Genomic DNA, 17,877 nt, shown 5'->3' with positions numbered 1-17,877 from the left:
AATTGCATCATGTGCCTGTTTTCCCCGATTACGTTCGGCCGAAGCTCCGGAGGGTGGGCGACAAACGACAGTTCGAAGGCCAAAACATGGAGCGTTGTGTGCGCAAAAACTTCCGTTCCGGTACCGGGAATCGAACCCGGGCCTCCTGGGTGAAAGCCAGGTATCCTAGCCACTAGACCACACCGGATTTGCTCGATAAGCGTGAGATCTTCTCCGTCTCCTCTCGTATTTCGTGCTGAATCTGGTCTCAGTGGTGTTCTCTGTTTGCGAGCATATTTGCGCCTACAGACTGGCATGGCGCACAGCTCGAAATTGACTATTCATTATTTTACTCATAACAAGGGAAGAGAAAGATCAAAGTTGTACGTTGTCATAATTGGAAATAAACATATTGACGCTGAGGTGTAGCCTCCTTGTGGATAACGAACGACAATTAAGTTCGTTCCCTAGCAACAGCAACGCCGTTAATTCAGCCATGATGTACAGCAAATTAAATGCCCCGGGTGAGGATCGAACTCACGACCTTAAGATTATGAGACTTACGCGCTACCTACTGCGCTACCGAGGCACGTTGCAAGCAACGTTACAGGAAACTTGGTAAGTCTCGCATATTAGAGATAGACAGTTTGCGCTTTCTCAAGAATCTGTTGTGTTGCTACACGTGCTTTCCCTACTTGCTAGATTAAACTGCTGCCGCAGCTTTTTCAACGGAACGCAGCACTGCCCGAGGTTACAGTACATCGCCCTTGCGGCACCTGAACACAGCGGCCTGTTGGGCCAGGCCGACGTTAGAGTTCAGAAATAGCACGCGACCGTCCAGGTACGGTCTACTGCGTGCTGCGTGTATGGTTCTTCTCACAGCGAATCCTGCTATACATTCCTGAGGCTGACGCAGCTCAGGCGAGGAATCGGCGCGGCAGCATTATAGCGAGAACAGCAGAACGATGCATCGGCCGGGAATCGAACCCGGGCCGTCCGCATGCTAAGCGAGCATTCACCAATTTTTTTTTTGTTCTCATTTCTTTCGTTGCATTTGTTGGGGGCGGACGTCCGATGACGCCCGTTCAAGTTCATCGTTGACTCGGTCTTTTATTACAGAGGGCAGATAACTCTCAGACCGAACACGCTGAGCTATCGTGCCGGCAAGCCTTACGATTATGAGACTTACGCGCTGCCTACTGCACTACTGAGGCACATGCCATTGAACCACCGATGCTCGACAAGCTGCCCGTGCTTCCCGAGCACTTTTCTGCATGGGAAAGTGGGATTGCCACCCAGCGACGTCGGATACAACCGAAAAAAGTGCTACACACGTGGAGTCCTCCACTACATTGCCTTAAAACGAATGCTCATCACTATCGTGTGAGTAACCTTGCGGCCGCGGCGACTAGTCTTGCCCAAAGACGCAGCGTGCGTGGAGGCGCTACCCGAATGCGTGTGGATGCACCCTCCTACCTCGAAAAGCGCCTGCAGCTACTATCACCGTGGGCCGCTGCTGGCGGGCGGGAAGCCGACACAGCGGGGCGTTGCGAGCAGCGGCAGTGCGGTGGTGGTGTAATGGTGAGCATAGTTGCCTTCCAAGCAGTTGATCCGGGTTCGATTCCCGGCCACCGCAAGTGGCGCTGGTTTTTTCGTATGAGTATGTGAGCCGCGTGCTGTTACATGAAGGTTTTTTTCGTCGTTGCTCCACGCAGACCATCCTGTAGTATGTCCCGACTTGTCCCGACTTTGCTCGGCTGACGCGAAAGCTGACGCTTGGAATTCGCCCTTATCAAAATGACAGGCACTATAAACGGCTGTGAGAGGCGAGGTGTGGAGAGGTACCAAAACGACAGGCAAACTGCGAAATTTTCTGCTCGTTCTTCTTAAACAAAAAAAGAAAAAAACCGACGCAGTCGGTAGGACTCGAACCTACGCTCCCAGAGGGAATCTGATTTCTAGTCAGACGCCTTAACCACTCGGCCACGACTGCTCGTAACTGAAGTTTCCCTGGAATCGTGAGAAATGCAACCGGTCTGCGCAGAATGTTGACAGGAAACGAACTCTGTGCACTGATTACGGCAGGGCTACCATCGCTACGAGACGAGCCATTGCGGAAACGTTAAAATCTTCGCCCGGACAGGGACTTGAACCCTGGACCCTTAGGTTAAAAGCCTAATGCTCTACCGACTGAGCTATCCGGGCTCACCCTTGTTGTGGATGGAGCGGCTGCAAGCAATGTGAATAACTGGAACGCGTGTGTAGGCGTACTACGGTAACAGCTGGCTTCTGCCGCAACTGGCGACTTCACCGACTTCCCACTGACGCTGGTAGCAGCCCAACAGCGGACCAGTGCCACTTCTCCCTTTATTCCGGTGCCGACAGTAATTGCATCATGTGCCTGTTTTCCCCGATTACGTTCGGCCGAAGCTCCGGAGGGTGGGCGACAAACGACAGTTCGAAGGCCAAAACATGGAGCGTTGTGTGCGCAAAAACTTCCGTTCCGGTACCGGGAATCGAACCCGGGCCTCCTGGGTGAAAGCCAGGTATCCTAGCCACTAGACCACACCGGATTTGCTCGATAAGCGTGAGATCTTCTCCGTCTCCTCTCGTATTTCGTGCTGAATCTGGTCTCAGTGGTGTTCTCTGTTTGCGAGCATATTTGCGCCTACAGACTGGCATGGCGCACAGCTCGAAATTGACTATTCATTATTTTACTCATAACAAGGGAAGAGAAAGATCAAAGTTGTACGTTGTCATAATTGGAAATAAACATATTGACGCTGAGGTGTAGCCTCCTTGTGGATAACGAACGACAATTAAGTTCGTTCCCTAGCAACAGCAACGCCGTTAATTCAGCCATGATGTACAGCAAATTAAATGCCCCGGGTGAGGATCGAACTCACGACCTTAAGATTATGAGACTTACGCGCTACCTACTGCGCTACCGAGGCACGTTGCAAGCAACGTTACAGGAAACTTGGTAAGTCTCGCATATTAGAGATAGACAGTTTGCGCTTTCTCAAGAATCTGTTGTGTTGCTACACGTGCTTTCCCTACTTGCTAGATTAAACTGCTGCCGCAGCTTTTTCAACGGAACGCAGCACTGCCCGAGGTTACAGTACATCGCCCTTGCGGCACCTGAACACAGCGGCCTGTTGGGCCAGGCCGACGTTAGAGTTCAGAAATAGCACGCGACCGTCCAGGTACGGTCTACTGCGTGCTGCGTGTATGGTTCTTCTCACAGCGAATCCTGCTATACATTCCTGAGGCTGACGCAGCTCAGGCGAGGAATCGGCGCGGCAGCATTATAGCGAGAACAGCAGAACGATGCATCGGCCGGGAATCGAACCCGGGCCGTCCGCATGCTAAGCGAGCATTCACCAATTTTTTTTTTGTTCTCATTTCTTTCGTTGCATTTGTTGGGGGCGGACGTCCGATGACGCCCGTTCAAGTTCATCGTTGACTCGGTCTTTTATTACAGAGGGCAGATAACTCTCAGACCGAACACGCTGAGCTATCGTGCCGGCAAGCCTTACGATTATGAGACTTACGCGCTGCCTACTGCACTACTGAGGCACATGCCATTGAACCACCGATGCTCGACAAGCTGCCCGTGCTTCCCGAGCACTTTTCTGCATGGGAAAGTGGGATTGCCACCCAGCGACGTCGGATACAACCGAAAAAAGTGCTACACACGTGGAGTCCTCCACTACATTGCCTTAAAACGAATGCTCATCACTATCGTGTGAGTAACCTTGCGGCCGCGGCGACTAGTCTTGCCCAAAGACGCAGCGTGCGTGGAGGCGCTACCCGAATGCGTGTGGATGCACCCTCCTACCTCGAAAAGCGCCTGCAGCTACTATCACCGTGGGCCGCTGCTGGCGGGCGGGAAGCCGACACAGCGGGGCGTTGCGAGCAGCGGCAGTGCGGTGGTGGTGTAATGGTGAGCATAGTTGCCTTCCAAGCAGTTGATCCGGGTTCGATTCCCGGCCACCGCAAGTGGCGCTGGTTTTTTCGTATGAGTATGTGAGCCGCGTGCTGTTACATGAAGGTTTTTTTCGTCGTTGCTCCACGCAGACCATCCTGTAGTATGTCCCGACTTGTCCCGACTTTGCTCGGCTGACGCGAAAGCTGACGCTTGGAATTCGCCCTTATCAAAATGACAGGCACTATAAACGGCTGTGAGAGGCGAGGTGTGGAGAGGTACCAAAACGACAGGCAAACTGCGAAATTTTCTGCTCGTTCTTCTTAAACAAAAAAAGAAAAAAACCGACGCAGTCGGTAGGACTCGAACCTACGCTCCCAGAGGGAATCTGATTTCTAGTCAGACGCCTTAACCACTCGGCCACGACTGCTCGTAACTGAAGTTTCCCTGGAATCGTGAGAAATGCAACCGGTCTGCGCAGAATGTTGACAGGAAACGAACTCTGTGCACTGATTACGGCAGGGCTACCATCGCTACGAGACGAGCCATTGCGGAAACGTTAAAATCTTCGCCCGGACAGGGACTTGAACCCTGGACCCTTAGGTTAAAAGCCTAATGCTCTACCGACTGAGCTATCCGGGCTCACCCTTGTTGTGGATGGAGCGGCTGCAAGCAATGTGAATAACTGGAACGCGTGTGTAGGCGTACTACGGTAACAGCTGGCTTCTGCCGCAACTGGCGACTTCACCGACTTCCCACTGACGCTGGTAGCAGCCCAACAGCGGACCAGTGCCACTTCTCCCTTTATTCCGGTGCCGACAGTAATTGCATCATGTGCCTGTTTTCCCCGATTACGTTCGGCCGAAGCTCCGGAGGGTGGGCGACAAACGACAGTTCGAAGGCCAAAACATGGAGCGTTGTGTGCGCAAAAACTTCCGTTCCGGTACCGGGAATCGAACCCGGGCCTCCTGGGTGAAAGCCAGGTATCCTAGCCACTAGACCACACCGGATTTGCTCGATAAGCGTGAGATCTTCTCCGTCTCCTCTCGTATTTCGTGCTGAATCTGGTCTCAGTGGTGTTCTCTGTTTGCGAGCATATTTGCGCCTACAGACTGGCATGGCGCACAGCTCGAAATTGACTATTCATTATTTTACTCATAACAAGGGAAGAGAAAGATCAAAGTTGTACGTTGTCATAATTGGAAATAAACATATTGACGCTGAGGTGTAGCCTCCTTGTGGATAACGAACGACAATTAAGTTCGTTCCCTAGCAACAGCAACGCCGTTAATTCAGCCATGATGTACAGCAAATTAAATGCCCCGGGTGAGGATCGAACTCACGACCTTAAGATTATGAGACTTACGCGCTACCTACTGCGCTACCGAGGCACGTTGCAAGCAACGTTACAGGAAACTTGGTAAGTCTCGCATATTAGAGATAGACAGTTTGCGCTTTCTCAAGAATCTGTTGTGTTGCTACACGTGCTTTCCCTACTTGCTAGATTAAACTGCTGCCGCAGCTTTTTCAACGGAACGCAGCACTGCCCGAGGTTACAGTACATCACCCTTGCGGCACCTGAACACAGCGGCCTGTTGGGCCAGGCCGACGTTAGAGTTCAGAAATAGCACGCGACCGTCCAGGTACGGTCTACTGCGTGCTGCGTGTATGGTTCTTCTCACAGCGAATCCTGCTATACATTCCTGAGGCTGACGCAGCTCAGGCGAGGAATCGGCGCGGCAGCATTATAGCGAGAACAGCAGAACGATGCATCGGCCGGGAATCGAACCCGGGCCGTCCGCATGCTAAGCGAGCATTCACCAATTTTTTTTTTGTTCTCATTTCTTTCGTTGCATTTGTTGGGGGCGGACGTCCGATGACGCCCGTTCAAGTTCATCGTTGACTCGGTCTTTTATTACAGAGGGCAGATAACTCTCAGACCGAACACGCTGAGCTATCGTGCCGGCAAGCCTTACGATTATGAGACTTACGCGCTGCCTACTGCACTACTGAGGCACATGCCATTGAACCACCGATGCTCGACAAGCTGCCCGTGCTTCCCGAGCACTTTTCTGCATGGGAAAGTGGGATTGCCACCCAGCGACGTCGGATACAACCGAAAAAAGTGCTACACACGTGGAGTCCTCCACTACATTGCCTTAAAACGAATGCTCATCACTATCGTGTGAGTAACCTTGCGGCCGCGGCGACTAGTCTTGCCCAAAGACGCAGCGTGCGTGGAGGCGCTACCCGAATGCGTGTGGATGCACCCTCCTACCTCGAAAAGCGCCTGCAGCTACTATCACCGTGGGCCGCTGCTGGCGGGCGGGAAGCCGACACAGCGGGGCGTTGCGAGCAGCGGCAGTGCGGTGGTGGTGTAATGGTGAGCATAGTTGCCTTCCAAGCAGTTGATCCGGGTTCGATTCCCGGCCACCGCAAGTGGCGCTGGTTTTTTCGTATGAGTATGTGAGCCGCGTGCTGTTACATGAAGGTTTTTTTCGTCGTTGCTCCACGCAGACCATCCTGTAGTATGTCCCGACTTGTCCCGACTTTGCTCGGCTGACGCGAAAGCTGACGCTTGGAATTCGCCCTTATCAAAATGACAGGCACTATAAACGGCTGTGAGAGGCGAGGTGTGGAGAGGTACCAAAACGACAGGCAAACTGCGAAATTTTCTGCTCGTTCTTCTTAAACAAAAAAAGAAAAAAACCGACGCAGTCGGTAGGACTCGAACCTACGCTCCCAGAGGGAATCTGATTTCTAGTCAGACGCCTTAACCACTCGGCCACGACTGCTCGTAACTGAAGTTTCCCTGGAATCGTGAGAAATGCAACCGGTCTGCGCAGAATGTTGACAGGAAACGAACTCTGTGCACTGATTACGGCAGGGCTACCATCGCTACGAGACGAGCCATTGCGGAAACGTTAAAATCTTCGCCCGGACAGGGACTTGAACCCTGGACCCTTAGGTTAAAAGCCTAATGCTCTACCGACTGAGCTATCCGGGCTCACCCTTGTTGTGGATGGAGCGGCTGCAAGCAATGTGAATAACTGGAACGCGTGTGTAGGCGTACTACGGTAACAGCTGGCTTCTGCCGCAACTGGCGACTTCACCGACTTCCCACTGACGCTGGTAGCAGCCCAACAGCGGACCAGTGCCACTTCTCCCTTTATTCCGGTGCCGACAGTAATTGCATCATGTGCCTGTTTTCCCCGATTACGTTCGGCCGAAGCTCCGGAGGGTGGGCGACAAACGACAGTTCGAAGGCCAAAACATGGAGCGTTGTGTGCGCAAAAACTTCCGTTCCGGTACCGGGAATCGAACCCGGGCCTCCTGGGTGAAAGCCAGGTATCCTAGCCACTAGACCACACCGGATTTGCTCGATAAGCGTGAGATCTTCTCCGTCTCCTCTCGTATTTCGTGCTGAATCTGGTCTCAGTGGTGTTCTCTGTTTGCGAGCATATTTGCGCCTACAGACTGGCATGGCGCACAGCTCGAAATTGACTATTCATTATTTTACTCATAACAAGGGAAGAGAAAGATCAAAGTTGTACGTTGTCATAATTGGAAATAAACATATTGACGCTGAGGTGTAGCCTCCTTGTGGATAACGAACGACAATTAAGTTCGTTCCCTAGCAACAGCAACGCCGTTAATTCAGCCATGATGTACAGCAAATTAAATGCCCCGGGTGAGGATCGAACTCACGACCTTAAGATTATGAGACTTACGCGCTACCTACTGCGCTACCGAGGCACGTTGCAAGCAACGTTACAGGAAACTTGGTAAGTCTCGCATATTAGAGATAGACAGTTTGCGCTTTCTCAAGAATCTGTTGTGTTGCTACACGTGCTTTCCCTACTTGCTAGATTAAACTGCTGCCGCAGCTTTTTCAACGGAACGCAGCACTGCCCGAGGTTACAGTACATCGCCCTTGCGGCACCTGAACACAGCGGCCTGTTGGGCCAGGCCGACGTTAGAGTTCAGAAATAGCACGCGACCGTCCAGGTACGGTCTACTGCGTGCTGCGTGTATGGTTCTTCTCACAGCGAATCCTGCTATACATTCCTGAGGCTGACGCAGCTCAGGCGAGGAATCGGCGCGGCAGCATTATAGCGAGAACAGCAGAACGATGCATCGGCCGGGAATCGAACCCGGGCCGTGCGCATGCTAAGCGAGCATTCACCAATTTTTTTTTTGTTCTCATTTCTTTCGTTGCATTTGTTGGGGGCGGACGTCCGATGACGCCCGTTCAAGTTCATCGTTGACTCGGTCTTTTATTACAGAGGGCAGATAACTCTCAGACCGAACACGCTGAGCTATCGTGCCGGCAAGCCTTACGATTATGAGACTTACGCGCTGCCTACTGCACTACTGAGGCACATGCCATTGAACCACCGATGCTCGACAAGCTGCCCGTGCTTCCCGAGCACTTTTCTGCATGGGAAAGTGGGATTGCCACCCAGCGACGTCGGATACAACCGAAAAAAGTGCTACACACGTGGAGTCCTCCACTACATTGCCTTAAAACGAATGCTCATCACTATCGTGTGAGTAACCTTGCGGCCGCGGCGACTAGTCTTGCCCAAAGACGCAGCGTGCGTGGAGGCGCTACCCGAATGCGTGTGGATGCACCCTCCTACCTCGAAAAGCGCCTGCAGCTACTATCACCGTGGGCCGCTGCTGGCGGGCGGGAAGCCGACACAGCGGGGCGTTGCGAGCAGCGGCAGTGCGGTGGTGGTGTAATGGTGAGCATAGTTGCCTTTCAAGCAGTTGATCCGGGTTCGATTCCCGGCCACCGCAAGTGGCGCTGGTTTTTTCGTATGAGTATGTGAGCCGCGTGCTGTTACATGAAGGTTTTTTTCGTCGTTGCTCCACGCAGACCATCCTGTAGTATGTCCCGACTTGTCCCGACTTTGCTCGGCTGACGCGAAAGCTGACGCTTGGAATTCGCCCTTATCAAAATGACAGGCACTATAAACGGCTGTGAGAGGCGAGGTGTGGAGAGGTACCAAAACGACAGGCAAACTGCGAAATTTTCTGCTCGTTCTTCTTAAACAAAAAAAGAAAAAAACCGACGCAGTCGGTAGGACTCGAACCTACGCTCCCAGAGGGAATCTGATTTCTAGTCAGACGCCTTAACCACTCGGCCACGACTGCTCGTAACTGAAGTTTCCCTGGAATCGTGAGAAATGCAACCGGTCTGCGCAGAATGTTGACAGGAAACGAACTCTGTGCACTGATTACGGCAGGGCTACCATCGCTACGAGACGAGCCATTGCGGAAACGTTAAAATCTTCGCCCGGACAGGGACTTGAACCCTGGACCCTTAGGTTAAAAGCCTAATGCTCTACCGACTGAGCTATCCGGGCTCACCCTTGTTGTGGATGGAGCGGCTGCAAGCAATGTGAATAACTGGAACGCGTGTGTAGGCGTACTACGGTAACAGCTGGCTTCTGCCGCAACTGGCGACTTCACCGACTTCCCACTGACGCTGGTAGCAGCCCAACAGCGGACCAGTGCCACTTCTCCCTTTATTCCGGTGCCGACAGTAATTGCATCATGTGCCTGTTTTCCCCGATTACGTTCGGCCGAAGCTCCGGAGGGTGGGCGACAAACGACAGTTCGAAGGCCAAAACATGGAGCGTTGTGTGCGCAAAAACTTCCGTTCCGGTACCGGGAATCGAACCCGGGCCTCCTGGGTGAAAGCCAGGTATCCTAGCCACTAGACCACACCGGATTTGCTCGATAAGCGTGAGATCTTCTCCGTCTCCTCTCGTATTTCGTGCTGAATCTGGTCTCAGTGGTGTTCTCTGTTTGCGAGCATATTTGCGCCTACAGACTGGCATGGCGCACAGCTCGAAATTGACTATTCATTATTTTACTCATAACAAGGGAAGAGAAAGATCAAAGTTGTACGTTGTCATAATTGGAAATAAACATATTGACGCTGAGGTGTAGCCTCCTTGTGGATAACGAACGACAATTAAGTTCGTTCCCTAGCAACAGCAACGCCGTTAATTCAGCCATGATGTACAGCAAATTAAATGCCCCGGGTGAGGATCGAACTCACGACCTTAAGATTATGAGACTTACGCGCTACCTACTGCGCTACCGAGGCACGTTGCAAGCAACGTTACAGGAAACTTGGTAAGTCTCGCATATTAGAGATAGACAGTTTGCGCTTTCTCAAGAATCTGTTGTGTTGCTACACGTGCTTTCCCTACTTGCTAGATTAAACTGCTGCCGCAGCTTTTTCAACGGAACGCAGCACTGCCCGAGGTTACAGTACATCACCCTTGCGGCACCTGAACACAGCGGCCTGTTGGGCCAGGCCGACGTTAGAGTTCAGAAATAGCACGCGACCGTCCAGGTACGGTCTACTGCGTGCTGCGTGTATGGTTCTTCTCACAGCGAATCCTGCTATACATTCCTGAGGCTGACGCAGCTCAGGCGAGGAATCGGCGCGGCAGCATTATAGCGAGAACAGCAGAACGATGCATCGGCCGGGAATCGAACCCGGGCCGTCCGCATGCTAAGCGAGCATTCACCAATTTTTTTTTTGTTCTCATTTCTTTCGTTGCATTTGTTGGGGGCGGACGTCCGATGACGCCCGTTCAAGTTCATCGTTGACTCGGTCTTTTATTACAGAGGGCAGATAACTCTCAGACCGAACACGCTGAGCTATCGTGCCGGCAAGCCTTACGATTATGAGACTTACGCGCTGCCTACTGCACTACTGAGGCACATGCCATTGAACCACCGATGCTCGACAAGCTGCCCGTGCTTCCCGAGCACTTTTCTGCATGGGAAAGTGGGATTGCCACCCAGCGACGTCGGATACAACCGAAAAAAGTGCTACACACGTGGAGTCCTCCACTACATTGCCTTAAAACGAATGCTCATCACTATCGTGTGAGTAACCTTGCGGCCGCGGCGACTAGTCTTGCCCAAAGACGCAGCGTGCGTGGAGGCGCTACCCGAATGCGTGTGGATGCACCCTCCTACCTCGAAAAGCGCCTGCAGCTACTATCACCGTGGGCCGCTGCTGGCGGGCGGGAAGCCGACACAGCGGGGCGTTGCGAGCAGCGGCAGTGCGGTGGTGGTGTAATGGTGAGCATAGTTGCCTTCCAAGCAGTTGATCCGGGTTCGATTCCCGGCCACCGCAAGTGGCGCTGGTTTTTTCGTATGAGTATGTGAGCCGCGTGCTGTTACATGAAGGTTTTTTTCGTCGTTGCTCCACGCAGACCATCCTGTAGTATGTCCCGACTTGTCCCGACTTTGCTCGGCTGACGCGAAAGCTGACGCTTGGAATTCGCCCTTATCAAAATGACAGGCACTATAAACGGCTGTGAGAGGCGAGGTGTGGAGAGGTACCAAAACGACAGGCAAACTGCGAAATTTTCTGCTCGTTCTTCTTAAACAAAAAAAGAAAAAAACCGACGCAGTCGGTAGGACTCGAACCTACGCTCCCAGAGGGAATCTGATTTCTAGTCAGACGCCTTAACCACTCGGCCACGACTGCTCGTAACTGAAGTTTCCCTGGAATCGTGAGAAATGCAACCGGTCTGCGCAGAATGTTGACAGGAAACGAACTCTGTGCACTGATTACGGCAGGGCTACCATCGCTACGAGACGAGCCATTGCGGAAACGTTAAAATCTTCGCCCGGACAGGGACTTGAACCCTGGACCCTTAGGTTAAAAGCCTAATGCTCTACCGACTGAGCTATCCGGGCTCACCCTTGTTGTGGATGGAGCGGCTGCAAGCAATGTGAATAACTGGAACGCGTGTGTAGGCGTACTACGGTAACAGCTGGCTTCTGCCGCAACTGGCGACTTCACCGACTTCCCACTGACGCTGGTAGCAGCCCAACAGCGGACCAGTGCCACTTCTCCCTTTATTCCGGTGCCGACAGTAATTGCATCATGTGCCTGTTTTCCCCGATTACGTTCGGCCGAAGCTCCGGAGGGTGGGCGACAAACGACAGTTCGAAGGCCAAAACATGGAGCGTTGTGTGCGCAAAAACTTCCGTTCCGGTACCGGGAATCGAACCCGGGCCTCCTGGGTGAAAGCCAGGTATCCTAGCCACTAGACCACACCGGATTTGCTCGATAAGCGTGAGATCTTCTCCGTCTCCTCTCGTATTTCGTGCTGAATCTGGTCTCAGTGGTGTTCTCTGTTTGCGAGCATATTTGCGCCTACAGACTGGCATGGCGCACAGCTCGAAATTGACTATTCATTATTTTACTCATAACAAGGGAAGAGAAAGATCAAAGTTGTACGTTGTCATAATTGGAAATAAACATATTGACGCTGAGGTGTAGCCTCCTTGTGGATAACGAACGACAATTAAGTTCGTTCCCTAGCAACAGCAACGCCGTTAATTCAGCCATGATGTACAGCAAATTAAATGCCCCGGGTGAGGATCGAACTCACGACCTTAAGATTATGAGACTTACGCGCTACCTACTGCGCTACCGAGGCACGTTGCAAGCAACGTTACAGGAAACTTGGTAAGTCTCGCATATTAGAGATAGACAGTTTGCGCTTTCTCAAGAATCTGTTGTGTTGCTACACGTGCTTTCCCTACTTGCTAGATTAAACTGCTGCCGCAGCTTTTTCAACGGAACGCAGCACTGCCCGAGGTTACAGTACATCGCCCTTGCGGCACCTGAACACAGCGGCCTGTTGGGCCAGGCCGACGTTAGAGTTCAGAAATAGCACGCGACCGTCCAGGTACGGTCTACTGCGTGCTGCGTGTATGGTTCTTCTCACAGCGAATCCTGCTATACATTCCTGAGGCTGACGCAGCTCAGGCGAGGAATCGGCGCGGCAGCATTATAGCGAGAACAGCAGAACGATGCATCGGCCGGGAATCGAACCCGGGCCGTGCGCATGCTAAGCGAGCATTCACCAATTTTTTTTTTGTTCTCATTTCTTTCGTTGCATTTGTTGGGGGCGGACGTCCGATGACGCCCGTTCAAGTTCATCGTTGACTCGGTCTTTTATTACAGAGGGCAGATAACTCTCAGACCGAACACGCTGAGCTATCGTGCCGGCAAGCCTTACGATTATGAGACTTACGCGCTGCCTACTGCACTACTGAGGCACATGCCATTGAACCACCGATGCTCGACAAGCTGCCCGTGCTTCCCGAGCACTTTTCTGCATGGGAAAGTGGGATTGCCACCCAGCGACGTCGGATACAACCGAAAAAAGTGCTACACACGTGGAGTCCTCCACTACATTGCCTTAAAACGAATGCTCATCACTATCGTGTGAGTAACCTTGCGGCCGCGGCGACTAGTCTTGCCCAAAGACGCAGCGTGCGTGGAGGCGCTACCCGAATGCGTGTGGATGCACCCTCCTACCTCGAAAAGCGCCTGCAGCTACTATCACCGTGGGCCGCTGCTGGCGGGCGGGAAGCCGACACAGCGGGGCGTTGCGAGCAGCGGCAGTGCGGTGGTGGTGTAATGGTGAGCATAGTTGCCTTTCAAGCAGTTGATCCGGGTTCGATTCCCGGCCACCGCAAGTGGCGCTGGTTTTTTCGTATGAGTATGTGAGCCGCGTGCTGTTACATGAAGGTTTTTTTCGTCGTTGCTCCACGCAGACCATCCTGTAGTATGTCCCGACTTGTCCCGACTTTGCTCGGCTGACGCGAAAGCTGACGCTTGGAATTCGCCCTTATCAAAATGACAGGCACTATAAACGGCTGTGAGAGGCGAGGTGTGGAGAGGTACCAAAACGACAGGCAAACTGCGAAATTTTCTGCTCGTTCTTCTTAAACAAAAAAAGAAAAAAACCGACGCAGTCGGTAGGACTCGAACCTACGCTCCCAGAGGGAATCTGATTTCTAGTCAGACGCCTTAACCACTCGGCCACGACTGCTCGTAACTGAAGTTTCCCTGGAATCGTGAGAAATGCAACCGGTCTGCGCAGAATGTTGACAGGAAACGAACTCTGTGCACTGATTACGGCAGGGCTACCATCGCTACGAGACGAGCCATTGCGGAAACGTTAAAATCTTCGCCCGGACAGGGACTTGAACCCTGGACCCTTAGGTTAAAAGCCTAATGCTCTACCGACTGAGCTATCCGGGCTCACCCTTGTTGTGGATGGAGCGGCTGCAAGCAATGTGAATAACTGGAACGCGTGTGTAGGCGTACTACGGTAACAGCTGGCTTCTGCCGCAACTGGCGACTTCACCGACTTCCCACTGACGCTGGTAGCAGCCCAACAGCGGACCAGTGCCACTTCTCCCTTTATTCCGGTGCCGACAGTAATTGCATCATGTGCCTGTTTTCCCCGATTACGTTCGGCCGAAGCTCCGGAGGGTGGGCGACAAACGACAGTTCGAAGGCCAAAACATGGAGCGTTGTGTGCGCAAAAACTTCCGTTCCGGTACCGGGAATCGAACCCGGGCCTCCTGGGTGAAAGCCAGGTATCCTAGCCACTAGACCACACCGGATTTGCTCGATAAGCGTGAGATCTTCTCCGTCTCCTCTCGTATTTCGTGCTGAATCTGGTCTCAGTGGTGTTCTCTGTTTGCGAGCATATTTGCGCCTACAGACTGGCATGGCGCACAGCTCGAAATTGACTATTCATTATTTTACTCATAACAAGGGAAGAGAAAGATCAAAGTTGTACGTTGTCATAATTGGAAATAAACATATTGACGCTGAGGTGTAGCCTCCTTGTGGATAACGAACGACAATTAAGTTCGTTCCCTAGCAACAGCAACGCCGTTAATTCAGCCATGATGTACAGCAAATTAAATGCCCCGGGTGAGGATCGAACTCACGACCTTAAGATTATGAGACTTACGCGCTACCTACTGCGCTACCGAGGCACGTTGCAAGCAACGTTACAGGAAACTTGGTAAGTCTCGCATATTAGAGATAGACAGTTTGCGCTTTCTCAAGAATCTGTTGTGTTGCTACACGTGCTTTCCCTACTTGCTAGATTAAACTGCTGCCGCAGCTTTTTCAACGGAACGCAGCACTGCCCGAGGTTACAGTACATCACCCTTGCGGCACCTGAACACAGCGGCCTGTTGGGCCAGGCCGACGTTAGAGTTCAGAAATAGCACGCGACCGTCCAGGTACGGTCTACTGCGTGCTGCGTGTATGGTTCTTCTCACAGCGAATCCTGCTATACATTCCTGAGGCTGACGCAGCTCAGGCGAGGAATCGGCGCGGCAGCATTATAGCGAGAACAGCAGAACGATGCATCGGCCGGGAATCGAACCCGGGCCGTCCGCATGCTAAGCGAGCATTCACCAATTTTTTTTTTGTTCTCATTTCTTTCGTTGCATTTGTTGGGGGCGGACGTCCGATGACGCCCGTTCAAGTTCATCGTTGACTCGGTCTTTTATTACAGAGGGCAGATAACTCTCAGACCGAACACGCTGAGCTATCGTGCCGGCAAGCCTTACGATTATGAGACTTACGCGCTGCCTACTGCACTACTGAGGCACATGCCATTGAACCACCGATGCTCGACAAGCTGCCCGTGCTTCCCGAGCACTTTTCTGCATGGGAAAGTGGGATTGCCACCCAGCGACGTCGGATACAACCGAAAAAAGTGCTACACACGTGGAGTCCTCCACTACATTGCCTTAAAACGAATGCTCATCACTATCGTGTGAGTAACCTTGCGGCCGCGGCGACTAGTCTTGCCCAAAGACGCAGCGTGCGTGGAGGCGCTACCCGAATGCGTGTGGATGCACCCTCCTACCTCGAAAAGCGCCTGCAGCTACTATCACCGTGGGCCGCTGCTGGCGGGCGGGAAGCCGACACAGCGGGGCGTTGCGAGCAGCGGCAGTGCGGTGGTGGTGTAATGGTGAGCATAGTTGCCTTCCAAGCAGTTGATCCGGGTTCGATTCCCGGCCACCGCAAGTGGCGCTGGTTTTTTCGTATGAGTATGTGAGCCGCGTGCTGTTACATGAAGGTTTTTTTCGTCGTTGCTCCACGCAGACCATCCTGTAGTATGTCCCGACTTGTCCCGACTTTGCTCGGCTGACGCGAAAGCTGACGCTTGGAATTCGCCCTTATCAAAATGACAGGCACTATAAACGGCTGTGAGAGGCGAGGTGTGGAGAGGTACCAAAACGACAGGCAAACTGCGAAATTTTCTGCTCGTTCTTCTTAAACAAAAAAAGAAAAAAACGGACGCAGTCGTTAGGACTCGAACCTACGCTCCCAGAGGGAATCTGATTTCTAGTCAGACGCCTTAACCACTCGGCCACGACTGCTCGTAACTGAAGTTTCCCTGGAATCGTGAGAAATGCAACCGGTCTGCGCAGAATGTTGACAGGAAACGAACTCTGTGCACTGATTACGGCAGGGCTACCATCGCTACGAGACGAGCCATTGCGGAAACGTTAAAATCTTCGCCCGGACAGGGACTTGAACCCTGGACCCTTAGGTTAAAAGCCTAATGCTCTACCGACTGAGCTATCCGGGCTCACCCTTGTTGTGGATGGAGCGGCTGCAAGCAATGTGAATAACTGGAACGCGTGTGTAGGCGTACTACGGTAACAGCTGGCTTCTGCCGCAACTGGCGACTTCACCGACTTCCCACTGACGCTGGTAGCAGCCCAACAGCGGACCAGTGCCACTTCTCCCTTTATTCCGGTGCCGACAGTAATTGCATCATGTGCCTGTTTTCCCCGATTACGTTCGGCCGAAGCTCCGGAGGGTGGGCGACAAACGACAGTTCGAAGGCCAAAACATGGAGCGTTGTGTGCGCAAAAACTTCCGTTCCGGTACCGGGAATCGAACCCGGGCCTCCTGGGTGAAAGCCAGGTATCCTAGCCACTAGACCACACCGGATTTGCTCGATAAGCGTGAGATCTTCTCCGTCTCCTCTCGTATTTCGTGCTGAATCTGGTCTCAGTGGTGTTCTCTGTTTGCGAGCATATTTGCGCCTACAGACTGGCATGGCGCACAGCTCGAAATTGACTATTCATTATTTTACTCATAACAAGGGAAGAGAAAGATCAAAGTTGTACGTTGTCATAATTGGAAATAAACATATTGACGCTGAGGTGTAGCCTCCTTGTGGATAACGAACGACAATTAAGTTCGTTCCCTAGCAACAGCAACGCCGTTAATTCAGCCATGATGTACAGCAAATTAAATGCCCCGGGTGAGGATCGAACTCACGACCTTAAGATTATGAGACTTACGCGCTACCTACTGCGCTACCGAGGCACGTTGCAAGCAACGTTACAGGAAACTTGGTAAGTCTCGCATATTAGAGATAGACAGTTTGCGCTTTCTCAAGAATCTGTTGTGTTGCTACACGTGCTTTCCCTACTTGCTAGATTAAACTGCTGCCGCAGCTTTTTCAACGGAACGCAGCACTGCCCGAGGTTACAGTACATCGCCCTTGCGGCACCTGAACACAGCGGCCTGTTGGGCCAGGCCGACGTTAGAGTTCAGAAATAGCACGCGACCGTCCAGGTACGGTCTACTGCGTGCTGCGTGTATGGTTCTTCTCACAGCGAATCCTGCTATACATTCCTGAGGCTGACGCAGCTCAGGCGAGGAATCGGCGCGGCAGCATTATAGCGAGAACAGCAGAACGATGCATCGGCCGGGAATCGAACCCGGGCCGTCCGCATGCTAAGCGAGCATTCACCAATTTTTTTTTTGTTCTCATTTCTTTCGTTGCATTTGTTGGGGGCGGACGTCCGATGACGCCCGTTCAAGTTCATCGTTGACTCGGTCTTTTATTACAGAGGGCAGATAACTCTCAGACCGAACACGCTGAGCTATCGTGCCGGCAAGCCTTACGATTATGAGACTTACGCGCTGCCTACTGCACTACTGAGGCACATGCCATTGAACCACCGATGCTCGACAAGCTGCCCGTGCTTCCCGAGCACTTTTCTGCATGGGAAAGTGGGATTGCCACCCAGCGACGTCGGATACAACCGAAAAAAGTGCTACACACGTGGAGTCC

General features: G+C 52.5%; 37 non-coding genes across 37 annotated transcripts; 7 read left to right on the top strand and 30 right to left on the bottom strand.

Annotated features, from left to right (window-relative positions):
• Positions 1–115: 115 nt before the first annotated feature.
• Trnae-uuc (transfer RNA glutamic acid (anticodon UUC)) lies at positions 116–187 on the bottom strand. Its single transcript has one exon. It is a non-coding gene; the product is annotated as a tRNA-Glu (tRNA).
• A 308-nt stretch (positions 188–495) lies between these two features.
• Positions 496–568, bottom strand: Trnam-cau (transfer RNA methionine (anticodon CAU)). The gene has a single exon. It is a non-coding gene; the product is annotated as a tRNA-Met (tRNA).
• Positions 569–1,543: 975 nt separating this feature from the next.
• On the top strand, positions 1,544–1,615 carry Trnag-ucc (transfer RNA glycine (anticodon UCC)). Its single transcript has one exon. It is a non-coding gene; the product is annotated as a tRNA-Gly (tRNA).
• A 275-nt stretch (positions 1,616–1,890) lies between these two features.
• Positions 1,891–1,972, bottom strand: Trnas-aga (transfer RNA serine (anticodon AGA)). Its single transcript has one exon. It is a non-coding gene; the product is annotated as a tRNA-Ser (tRNA).
• A 139-nt stretch (positions 1,973–2,111) lies between these two features.
• Positions 2,112–2,184, bottom strand: Trnak-uuu (transfer RNA lysine (anticodon UUU)). Its single transcript has one exon. It is a non-coding gene; the product is annotated as a tRNA-Lys (tRNA).
• Positions 2,185–2,480: 296 nt separating this feature from the next.
• On the bottom strand, positions 2,481–2,552 carry Trnae-uuc (transfer RNA glutamic acid (anticodon UUC)). The gene has a single exon. It is a non-coding gene; the product is annotated as a tRNA-Glu (tRNA).
• A 308-nt stretch (positions 2,553–2,860) lies between these two features.
• On the bottom strand, positions 2,861–2,933 carry Trnam-cau (transfer RNA methionine (anticodon CAU)). Its single transcript has one exon. It is a non-coding gene; the product is annotated as a tRNA-Met (tRNA).
• Positions 2,934–3,908: 975 nt separating this feature from the next.
• Positions 3,909–3,980, top strand: Trnag-ucc (transfer RNA glycine (anticodon UCC)). Its single transcript has one exon. It is a non-coding gene; the product is annotated as a tRNA-Gly (tRNA).
• A 275-nt stretch (positions 3,981–4,255) lies between these two features.
• Positions 4,256–4,337, bottom strand: Trnas-aga (transfer RNA serine (anticodon AGA)). The gene has a single exon. It is a non-coding gene; the product is annotated as a tRNA-Ser (tRNA).
• A 139-nt stretch (positions 4,338–4,476) lies between these two features.
• On the bottom strand, positions 4,477–4,549 carry Trnak-uuu (transfer RNA lysine (anticodon UUU)). Its single transcript has one exon. It is a non-coding gene; the product is annotated as a tRNA-Lys (tRNA).
• A 296-nt stretch (positions 4,550–4,845) lies between these two features.
• On the bottom strand, positions 4,846–4,917 carry Trnae-uuc (transfer RNA glutamic acid (anticodon UUC)). Its single transcript has one exon. It is a non-coding gene; the product is annotated as a tRNA-Glu (tRNA).
• Positions 4,918–5,225: 308 nt separating this feature from the next.
• Positions 5,226–5,298, bottom strand: Trnam-cau (transfer RNA methionine (anticodon CAU)). The gene has a single exon. It is a non-coding gene; the product is annotated as a tRNA-Met (tRNA).
• A 975-nt stretch (positions 5,299–6,273) lies between these two features.
• On the top strand, positions 6,274–6,345 carry Trnag-ucc (transfer RNA glycine (anticodon UCC)). Its single transcript has one exon. It is a non-coding gene; the product is annotated as a tRNA-Gly (tRNA).
• Positions 6,346–6,620: 275 nt separating this feature from the next.
• Positions 6,621–6,702, bottom strand: Trnas-aga (transfer RNA serine (anticodon AGA)). Its single transcript has one exon. It is a non-coding gene; the product is annotated as a tRNA-Ser (tRNA).
• Positions 6,703–6,841: 139 nt separating this feature from the next.
• On the bottom strand, positions 6,842–6,914 carry Trnak-uuu (transfer RNA lysine (anticodon UUU)). The gene has a single exon. It is a non-coding gene; the product is annotated as a tRNA-Lys (tRNA).
• A 296-nt stretch (positions 6,915–7,210) lies between these two features.
• On the bottom strand, positions 7,211–7,282 carry Trnae-uuc (transfer RNA glutamic acid (anticodon UUC)). The gene has a single exon. It is a non-coding gene; the product is annotated as a tRNA-Glu (tRNA).
• A 308-nt stretch (positions 7,283–7,590) lies between these two features.
• Trnam-cau (transfer RNA methionine (anticodon CAU)) lies at positions 7,591–7,663 on the bottom strand. Its single transcript has one exon. It is a non-coding gene; the product is annotated as a tRNA-Met (tRNA).
• Positions 7,664–8,638: 975 nt separating this feature from the next.
• Positions 8,639–8,710, top strand: Trnae-uuc (transfer RNA glutamic acid (anticodon UUC)). The gene has a single exon. It is a non-coding gene; the product is annotated as a tRNA-Glu (tRNA).
• A 275-nt stretch (positions 8,711–8,985) lies between these two features.
• On the bottom strand, positions 8,986–9,067 carry Trnas-aga (transfer RNA serine (anticodon AGA)). Its single transcript has one exon. It is a non-coding gene; the product is annotated as a tRNA-Ser (tRNA).
• A 139-nt stretch (positions 9,068–9,206) lies between these two features.
• Trnak-uuu (transfer RNA lysine (anticodon UUU)) lies at positions 9,207–9,279 on the bottom strand. The gene has a single exon. It is a non-coding gene; the product is annotated as a tRNA-Lys (tRNA).
• Positions 9,280–9,575: 296 nt separating this feature from the next.
• On the bottom strand, positions 9,576–9,647 carry Trnae-uuc (transfer RNA glutamic acid (anticodon UUC)). The gene has a single exon. It is a non-coding gene; the product is annotated as a tRNA-Glu (tRNA).
• Positions 9,648–9,955: 308 nt separating this feature from the next.
• Positions 9,956–10,028, bottom strand: Trnam-cau (transfer RNA methionine (anticodon CAU)). The gene has a single exon. It is a non-coding gene; the product is annotated as a tRNA-Met (tRNA).
• Positions 10,029–11,003: 975 nt separating this feature from the next.
• On the top strand, positions 11,004–11,075 carry Trnag-ucc (transfer RNA glycine (anticodon UCC)). The gene has a single exon. It is a non-coding gene; the product is annotated as a tRNA-Gly (tRNA).
• Positions 11,076–11,350: 275 nt separating this feature from the next.
• On the bottom strand, positions 11,351–11,432 carry Trnas-aga (transfer RNA serine (anticodon AGA)). The gene has a single exon. It is a non-coding gene; the product is annotated as a tRNA-Ser (tRNA).
• A 139-nt stretch (positions 11,433–11,571) lies between these two features.
• Trnak-uuu (transfer RNA lysine (anticodon UUU)) lies at positions 11,572–11,644 on the bottom strand. The gene has a single exon. It is a non-coding gene; the product is annotated as a tRNA-Lys (tRNA).
• A 296-nt stretch (positions 11,645–11,940) lies between these two features.
• Positions 11,941–12,012, bottom strand: Trnae-uuc (transfer RNA glutamic acid (anticodon UUC)). The gene has a single exon. It is a non-coding gene; the product is annotated as a tRNA-Glu (tRNA).
• Positions 12,013–12,320: 308 nt separating this feature from the next.
• On the bottom strand, positions 12,321–12,393 carry Trnam-cau (transfer RNA methionine (anticodon CAU)). The gene has a single exon. It is a non-coding gene; the product is annotated as a tRNA-Met (tRNA).
• Positions 12,394–13,368: 975 nt separating this feature from the next.
• On the top strand, positions 13,369–13,440 carry Trnae-uuc (transfer RNA glutamic acid (anticodon UUC)). The gene has a single exon. It is a non-coding gene; the product is annotated as a tRNA-Glu (tRNA).
• A 275-nt stretch (positions 13,441–13,715) lies between these two features.
• Positions 13,716–13,797, bottom strand: Trnas-aga (transfer RNA serine (anticodon AGA)). Its single transcript has one exon. It is a non-coding gene; the product is annotated as a tRNA-Ser (tRNA).
• Positions 13,798–13,936: 139 nt separating this feature from the next.
• On the bottom strand, positions 13,937–14,009 carry Trnak-uuu (transfer RNA lysine (anticodon UUU)). The gene has a single exon. It is a non-coding gene; the product is annotated as a tRNA-Lys (tRNA).
• Positions 14,010–14,305: 296 nt separating this feature from the next.
• Trnae-uuc (transfer RNA glutamic acid (anticodon UUC)) lies at positions 14,306–14,377 on the bottom strand. Its single transcript has one exon. It is a non-coding gene; the product is annotated as a tRNA-Glu (tRNA).
• A 308-nt stretch (positions 14,378–14,685) lies between these two features.
• On the bottom strand, positions 14,686–14,758 carry Trnam-cau (transfer RNA methionine (anticodon CAU)). Its single transcript has one exon. It is a non-coding gene; the product is annotated as a tRNA-Met (tRNA).
• A 975-nt stretch (positions 14,759–15,733) lies between these two features.
• Trnag-ucc (transfer RNA glycine (anticodon UCC)) lies at positions 15,734–15,805 on the top strand. The gene has a single exon. It is a non-coding gene; the product is annotated as a tRNA-Gly (tRNA).
• A 275-nt stretch (positions 15,806–16,080) lies between these two features.
• Positions 16,081–16,162, bottom strand: Trnas-aga (transfer RNA serine (anticodon AGA)). Its single transcript has one exon. It is a non-coding gene; the product is annotated as a tRNA-Ser (tRNA).
• Positions 16,163–16,301: 139 nt separating this feature from the next.
• On the bottom strand, positions 16,302–16,374 carry Trnak-uuu (transfer RNA lysine (anticodon UUU)). Its single transcript has one exon. It is a non-coding gene; the product is annotated as a tRNA-Lys (tRNA).
• Positions 16,375–16,670: 296 nt separating this feature from the next.
• On the bottom strand, positions 16,671–16,742 carry Trnae-uuc (transfer RNA glutamic acid (anticodon UUC)). The gene has a single exon. It is a non-coding gene; the product is annotated as a tRNA-Glu (tRNA).
• A 308-nt stretch (positions 16,743–17,050) lies between these two features.
• On the bottom strand, positions 17,051–17,123 carry Trnam-cau (transfer RNA methionine (anticodon CAU)). Its single transcript has one exon. It is a non-coding gene; the product is annotated as a tRNA-Met (tRNA).
• Between the last annotated feature and the right edge of the window lie 754 nt (positions 17,124–17,877).

The sequence above is a fragment of the Schistocerca nitens genome, chromosome 4, assembly GCF_023898315.1.
Source record: "Schistocerca nitens isolate TAMUIC-IGC-003100 chromosome 4, iqSchNite1.1, whole genome shotgun sequence".
Lineage (NCBI taxonomy): Eukaryota > Metazoa > Arthropoda > Insecta > Orthoptera > Acrididae > Schistocerca > Schistocerca nitens.
The sequence above is the reverse complement of the archived record's forward strand: the minus strand, read 5'-3'. Positions and strand labels throughout refer to the sequence as shown.